Genomic DNA, 8767 nt, shown 5'->3' on the forward strand with positions numbered 1-8767 from the left:
GAAAAGATGGGTTGGTTGGGGCAGAGATAAAAGATGTACTGAAAAGTGGGGTGATTGGGCAAGGCAAGAAAAATATTTGTAATTTCGTAGTTAATACTGGTTTGATGTGTAGAAAATAATCTGTGTAGAAAATAATCTGGAAATAGAGCGGAGAAACATCGGAGGAGAATCAACCAGAAGGTGGCGGTAGTGCAACGGTTACAGATGCAAGCCGCCGTTAAACTCCGAAGAAGAAGAAGACGAATGAATGAATGAATGAAATAGAAAGTAAATCCGATTTTTACATTTATTATTATTTTCACTTTGTAAAAAAAAAAAAAAAAATTAAGCGTCGATCTATTTTGATCTCAGCGTTCTTGTTTTTACTCGAACATGGTAAGACATTTTATGATACAATATCTGCTCTTTCTAGCTGTAAAACAAAGCGTTTATTCACAGCTCTACAAGTGCTCAGCCCTGAGGGGAATTATTGCATTATACAGTCGGTAAAGTCTGTTAAAAACTAAATCATTACACAAATGTAGAAGTCTAGCTATTAAATCCTTATATAAACTGATCAGGGTACATAAGAATGTAATTTTAGTCGCTTTGAATAAAAACTTAAGCCAAATGAATAATAAGCTATAAATGAGCATAAAACCTACTACAAAGGCCTACTAAAAATAAAATCAATATATTGTAATTAAAAGCACAATTTTCTTAAGTGCTTTAATGGAATATAATTTTCGTATAATTTTCGGGAAATGTTTATTGTGAATTTGTGGGAAATATTTGTTTATTTGGACGCACAAATACCTGTGTTCGGGGAAAGCAGGTAATATGTGAAGTATGCCTGATGGGTGAATGTGAAGGCTAAATCAATGCTGAACTTATGCTGTTTGTTTCAAGTGTTACTTTATGAATGCAGCCGTTTTACGCCTCAGTCAAGTGAGCCGCCATCTGTTAACACTTGGTCAAGCCACGCGCCGCCGGGATAAATGCTTGTCTATTTTTAGAATACGCGCATGCGTGGTGCGGCCAAAAAGCTGAGAAAGACGCTTTTTTGAAGCGTCATGTATCACAACACCTTAATTCCACAAACAGACGTGAAGCAAAATCCAGGTGACGGCTGGCTTGACCGCGGTTTTCTACACCCTTAGGATCTGAAGAAAAACATTTATCTGGCGCGGCAGTCGGTGTTACTGGTGTTAGGACTCCTTACACACAGAGCGGTAACAATAACTATAAATTCAGTGAACGATCTCTTTATTATAATCTCGCACGCTGCAGTTTCCAAGTAATGAAGTGTATAGGTGACCTGCTACCAGAGGCGTCATGCCCATTGAAAGTAAGGGGGCACGTGCCCACTTCAGATTTTTGAGCCAAGTGGATTTTGAATGAAGCTTCCAAAAGACAAAAAATAAATAAATAAATAAAATAAAAAATAAAAAACAGTCGAATAATATTTTTGATATTTCATACAGTCACACCAGTGTGATTAGAACGTTCAGTGCTGCACATCAATTCAGCTGCTACATTCAAATCAGCGTTCGCTGGCTGGCGCCTAGTTTATAAACTAGTGCCTAGTTTTTAAAACCAGCCTCTACATCCGAAGCGATCACACTGAATGCGCCTCTCTTTACGTGATCAGTGAATTCTGCAACGCGCCCTTTGGGTAGACGCTGTTGAGCAGCGCAGACCATGCACTCGCACAAATGCGACCACGTTAAATTTTAGCAGCATAAAACATATTCTGCAGAAGGCATGAAGTTTTGGTGGGCATTACTAGACAAATTACAGTTTGATCTTGCATTGCTAGTATTGATCAGGCAGGCTTAACTTTGTTCATTGTTGTTTATCCATGATTTCAAATAAGAATCCCTAATGGCTTTTAAGTGCAAACCATTAGCCCAAATTATGCGAAGTAACTACTTGAGCATTAGTTAAAGCACAAATTACCTCAAAATAACTGATTTGAAATTATTTGCTGACAGCTTGGTTAAATTAAAAAATCCCATCTGCGCCCCTGGTTTAGGCTAAAAAACGTTTTGCCTGCTAATAGTCATTCACACTAAGAGCGATATCCTGTGGGTATAAATAAAACGGTTATATATTTGACGTGCTGCCGCTGCTGCTTACGTTTTGGGGTACATGGGAACCTTCAAAAACATTCACAAAGGAGTTGGGAGAATCTGTCGCCTGCTTACAAAGCTATCGATATTTTTTTCATACTTCCGTATGAGTCGGTTTAATTTTTTTTATTGGTCTTTACACGACTTTACCAGTAGATGTCCTCAGCATGCACGTTTCGAGTGCATCAGAGAATCTAACCCAAATCAAACACACATGAAGCAGCTTATCAAGCTCCTCTACCAGGTGTTTTTAGTGTTGGTACTGATGGACTGTCAGCATTTGTGATGGATGGAGATTCAGTCACTCTACACACTAATGTTGAAACAAAACAAGAAGAAGATATAAAATGGTATTTTTATGACACTAGAATAGCTCAAATCACTGGAGATCAGTTTGATCTGTACAGATGTTCAGTGTAATGAAGGTACTGAGAGATTCAGAGACAGACTGAAGCTGGATCATCAGACTGGATCTCTGACCATCACAAACATCACAAACACAGACACTGGACTTTATGAATTAAAGATCATCAGCATCAGAAGCAGCAGTGAAAAGACATTCAGTGTTACTGTTCATGGTGAGTCATTTAATATATTTATAGAATGAACCCATTTAAAAGATGACATCTTTTAATTAGTTCAGTTTTTAAAAAATCATGATTTTTTTTGATTTTCATCTGTGATCACATTTTCCTATCATCTGTTTGAGTAAAGAATGAGGATTTTTTACAAATTTGAAAACAGAGATACATGTTGCTTTTTAAGAAGCATGATTAAATCACCTTCATATCTGTGTTTCAGATGTTCCTGCTGCTGAACAAGATGAAATTATGAGAAAGTCAGTGAAGGAGGGAGAATCTGTCACTTTAGATCCTGGTGTAATGAAAAACCCAAATGATTTGATGACGTGGCATTTTAATGACATTTGCATCGCTGAAATCAGTGAAGAACCCGGAAAGATCTGTACAGATATTCAGTGTAAAGATGGCGATGAGAGGTTCAGAAACAGACTGAAGCTGGATCATCAGACTGGATCTCTGACCATCACAAACACCACAATCACAGACTCTGGAGTTTATCAACTACAGATCAACAGCAGTAGATTCAGCATTATTAGGAGCTTCAGTGTTACCGTCACTGGTGAGTATCATTTAGTTTAGTTCCTTTGAGCAATTTTAAAATAGATCTAGCTATTTATTTATTTATTTATTTATTTAAATCAACTAAGTCATTTTTTAATTGTGGATTTTTTTATTATTGTTGTTTCATTGTGTTTGAAAAAGAGAGCTTTGACTCAGTATCAAATAGAGTGGAACATTTCTAGAAACATTTCAAAATTTCTGAAAGTTTCAAAAATGTCTAGAATGTTTCTGAAAATTACTGGAAAATTTCCTCTTGTTTGCAACCCTAATTTTACACTATAATTGAGATATCACCTTCATGTCAAGTGATACAACAAAGACATGCTCTTCACAAGAGTAATGTTAACATTAAAGTGAGTTTTAGATGCTGCTCTTCAAAACCTACCAGATCCCGTAATTTATGAGTTAAATCAATATCAGCTGATGATTAAAGCAGGAAAAAAAATTTAAATGCCTAAAGAAATACACTCTGGTAAAAATCACTGGTAAAAATAGTTGTTCTTTAGTAATAATGACTGTTTTTCTTTAGCTGTTCCAGATTCAAGTCTGTCTTCAGCTGCTGTAGCAGGAATATGTGCTGCTGTTGTTGGTGTCCTGCTGCTGATGGCTATATCTCGTTATTTATTGCGCCATCTAGTAAAAAGGCGAGGTGAGTATTTAACTTAGCAGTTGGAAGTGTGATTCTTTTCCGTGAACTGGTTCTTTTTGACTGTCCGTTTTCATAACCTGGTGTAATTCACCAGTTAATTTACGTCAATACTAGGGATGTACCAATCGTGTTTTTCTGCACCCCAGATTTAATATCCATTCTGATTATGAGCATTATAAAATGTAATATACCCTAATTACAAGTACTTGATATTTGGAATCTGAATATTTAATACAGATCACATGTAATCAGTTACAAATCTGCTCTGATCACACATACAGCTGAATTAACATGTATGTAAATACTTTTTTGAAAGATTACTCTAAATAACCAAAGTAATGTGTGTTTAATTTAGTTTATTGTTGTTTAAACAGACACCAGGACGAAGCACAGTGATCAGGTAAGATATTATGAGCACTGAATCAGTTCGCCTACAAAACAAATTATTCAGATGTGCAAGTTGGCAACATGTTTGTGTGATATTTATTTATTTATTTATTTTTTTATAATGTTGTTTGATTCAGAAATTATTACATCTAAACACAAAATAATAACTCATGAGGACATCACTATTGTTATACTTCATAATAAACAGTGGTGTGGATGCATTTTATATAAGTTAATATTATAAAAATTATTTTTAGTTTTTTTGTTATTATTTGAAAAAAGTGCAAGGGTGCCAATATTTTTGACCACAGCTGTATATAACTGTAGTGCATGAGTTGACTGAGTAATGCAGGTTATCACATTCATTAAGAAAAATATCCCACTTTTATGTTCAATATTTAGGAAATGAAAACCAGAATATGTTCTGCAAACATCAAAAGAAATACACGCCTATAATTCCTAGTTCCTGTTTGTTTGTTTTTTATTTTGTTTGTTTGTACAATTGAATCATTAGTCCTGTTCATTTCTTTTACGTTCTGTGAATCTGTTTTCTTACAGCTGAATGGTGTTTATGATTTGTCACCTACTCAGAGTGACAGTCACGTTCAGCAACGCGTGTTTATTGCTAGTTTCAGCCTGACGCAGTTTTAATGTTCACATCTTGTGCCATGTTATTAACAAATGCATTTGCATCAATTTGAGTGCCCATGGGTGTGCTGGTCTGAAAATGAGGTGTGTTCAGGTGCATATTGGTGCGTTGCTATTTTGAGGCAACTGAAATAGACTGACCTTAAACCAGGTTTCAATTGGTCAGTTTCGCAATATATTTTTTTGTTATTTAAAGATAGCATTAGTCATATACGCCTATAGGCAGGTGCACAGTGCACATACATTCTGCTGAAGTGATCTTTAATAGACATCTTGCAGACATACGTGTGCTATGTGCACCAGTGCGCGAATGCTGAAGTGGGTTCTATTTCACGTGTTTTGCGTTTTCGTGTACAAGTATCCTCGCAAACAGTCGGTTATGTCTTAAAGGTATTTAAACAGCAAGAAACCACTTCATTATTAAAGATCTACTCTAGTCTAAAAGTGACTGCTGTGTCATTAATGTAATCAAACAACAAAAGACAGAAAGTCATTGTTAGACCCGACTGAAGAACTTAAAGCACTAATATTTAATTTTCATTTTAAAGCTCAGTTGCATTACAACATATTGTACTTCTGTCTTAGATATAATAATAATAATAATAATAATAATAATTATTATTATTATTATTATTATTATTATTATTATTATTTGTTGAGAAGTTTGTGTCGCTTAGCTGCAGCCTCAAAACAGTGTCACACCCCTGTTCAGTCCCTTGTTAACCCCAAGCTCCTCCCACCCAATCTCAGGCCAATCAGGACTGCCTCACAGGTCTTATTAACTGCACCTGTGCCCACAGCTTGCCCTTTCTGGTTGCACACTGCTGAGCTGTGCAGAGGTCTGAGTTTTGTTCCTTTTGTTTTTCCTGTGTGTGCGTATCTGACCATGTAAGTGTTATTGTATAATTTAAGTTTGACCTAAGTGCTCATATGTTTTATGTTTGCCATATTTTCTGTTTAGTTATGTACATTTGTTTATTGGTAAACTGAAACTCTGCATTTCTGTTATTCCCTTTGTAGAAACCACATGCGCACCCAAAGCCATTTTTTACACACAAATCCTTGCTGATTTTTTTTAATAAAGACAACTAAAACGGAAGTGACTAGACTGGACCTCTGTTCTTCCTGACAGCCCCGCTGGCTTCAAGCTAGCTACCTAACCTTTCCCTGCTACTCCTTTTCATTATTATTAAACCAACTCTAGTCTTTAATAATGATACAAGTGGCATCAAACCAACAACTTGTATGCTAGACCCTATTCCATCTAGGCTACTAAAAGACTTGCTTCCAGATCTCATAGATGCTCTGCTAAATATTATTAATTCATCACTGTCATTAGGATATGTCCCCAAAACCTTCAAACTGGCTGCTATTAAGCCTCTCATTAGAAAACCACAACTTGACCCCAACGAATTAATTAATTACAGACCTATCTCGAATCTCCCATTTTTGTCGAAGATACTAGAAAAGGTTGTATCCTCACAATTATCTTCCTTCCTACAGAAAAATTATATCTGTGAGGATTTCCAGTCAGGTTTTAGACCGTACCATAGTACTGAGACTGCTCTTGTTAGAGTTACAAATTATCTGCTCTTATCATCCGATCGTGGTTGTATCTCTCTGTTAGTGCTACTGGATCTTAGTGCTGTGTTTGATACTGTTGATCACAACATTCTCTTGAACAGACTTGAAAATTATGTTGGCATTAGTGGTAGTGCATTGGCATGGTTCAAATCGTACTTATCTGACCGCTATCAGTTCGTGGCAGTAAATGAAGAGGTATCATATCGATCACAAGTGCAGTGTGGAGTACCACAAGGCTCAGTGCTAGGGCCATTACTTTTTACGCTTTACATGTTCCCCTTGGGTGATATCATTAGGAAATATGGTGTTAGCTTTCACTGTTATGCTGATGATACTCAGCTCTATATTTCATCGCGGCCCGGCGAAACATACCAATTTGATAAACTAACTGATTGTGTTGTTGAGTTAAAAAAATTGGATGACAAGTAATTTCTTACTGCTAAATTCTGAAAAAACAGAGGTGTTAATTATTGGACCTAAAACCTCAGCGTGTAATAACCTAAAACACTGTCTAATACTTGATGGCTGTTCTGTCAATTCTTCGTCATCAGTTAGGAACCTAGGTGTGCTATTTGATGGCAATCTTTCCTTTAAAAAACCACATCTCTAGTATTTGCAAAACTGCATTTTTCCATCTCAAAAATATATCTAAATTAAGACCTATGCTCTCAATGTCAAATGCTGAAACATTAATTAATGTGTTTATGACCTCACGGTTAGATTATTGTAATGCTTTATTGGGTGGTTGTTCTGCTCGCTTAATAAACAAACTCCAGCTGGTCCAAAATGCAGCAGCTAGAGTTCTTACTAGAACCAAAAAGTATGATCATATTAGCCCGGTTCTGTCTACACTGCACTGGCCCCCTTATTAAACATCATATAGATTTTAAAATCCTGCTAATTACTTATAAAGCCCTGAATGGTTTAGCTCCTCAGTACCTGAGCGAGCTCTTATCGCATTATAGTCCCTCATGTCCACTGCGTTCTCAAAACTCTGGCAATTTGATAAAACCTAGAATATCAAAATCAACCGCGGGTGGCAGATCATTTTCTTATTTAGCACCCAAATTTTGGAACAATCTACCCAACACTGTTCAGGACGCAGACACACTCTGTCAGTTTAAATCTAGATTAAAGACCCATCTCTTTAACCTTGCTTACACATAACACATTAACACATTTCTATTATTCAAATCCATTAAAGGATTGTTAGGCTGCACTAATTAGGTCAACCGGAACCGGGAACACTTCCCATAACACCCGATGTACTCAGTGCATCGTCAGAAGAATGGCATCTACGCTAATATTAGTCTGTTTCTTTCTTATGCCAAGGTCACCTTAACCACCAGATCCAGTCCGTATCCAGATCAGATGGTCACTGCAGTCCCCCGGATCCAGTCCATACCCAGCCCAGACGGTGGATCAGCACCTAGAGATGACCTCTACAGCACTGAATGTCAGCGGAGACCACATCGACTAGATGAGCCCCAGAGACGGATCCCCAGTGAAGACCTCGTCACCTAGACGGCTATCGGCACAGGACCATGGGATCTGGCGAGTCCTCTGTGTCTGTCCAGAGGAGAACTGGCTCCCCAACTGAGCCTGGTTTCTCCCAAGGTTTTTTTCTCCATTTGTCACCGATGGAGTTTTGGCTCCTTGCCGCTGTCGCCTCTGGCTTGCTTAGTTGGGGACACTTTATCTTCACTTTATCTTCACACAATATTGTATTTTATTTTGTTGTATTTGATTAACTACCTTTACCTGAAAGTGTGTTTACTGTTTTTACTGTTTGCCTTTTGCATTGTTGATGTACTATTTCCTATTTAATACTGTACAGCCGCCTTGTCACAGTTCTGTATTGTTAAAGGCGGTATATAAATAAAGGTGATTAGATTTGATTATTATTATTATTATTATTATTAAATTGTTTGTCTTCCTGAAATGTGATGTGGACTGAGACACTATTAAACTAACAACAAAGTGCACTTGAAGTTAAGTTTACAATGATGAAAATGTTGTGCATAGATGCAGTTCATACCGTTTGCCTCCAAGTTCTCTGTGACAAGAACTACACTGTAAGACCTAAATGCCTTGACACACCAGTAATTTTGACCCATTTCGTGACATTCACTTATAGCTGGTAGCACTGGCTGTTTACATTAAACTGTCGCCCAGATGTGTGCACGGCTGCAGCAGGAGAGATGCAGAAAAACTGATATTGTTGACGTTAATACAAAAGACTGATA

The 8767-nt window shown here is 37.0% G+C and overlaps 1 pseudogene; it reads left to right on the forward strand.

Annotated features, from left to right (window-relative positions):
* Nucleotides 1–251: 251 nt before the first annotated feature.
* Nucleotides 252–8419, forward strand: LOC127159003 (uncharacterized; annotated as a pseudogene).
* The last annotated feature ends 348 nt before the right edge of the window (nucleotides 8420–8767 follow it).

This window comes from Labeo rohita, unplaced genomic scaffold (genome assembly GCF_022985175.1).
Source record: "Labeo rohita strain BAU-BD-2019 unplaced genomic scaffold, IGBB_LRoh.1.0 scaffold_1846, whole genome shotgun sequence".
In the NCBI taxonomy this organism is placed as follows: domain Eukaryota; kingdom Metazoa; phylum Chordata; class Actinopteri; order Cypriniformes; family Cyprinidae; genus Labeo; species Labeo rohita.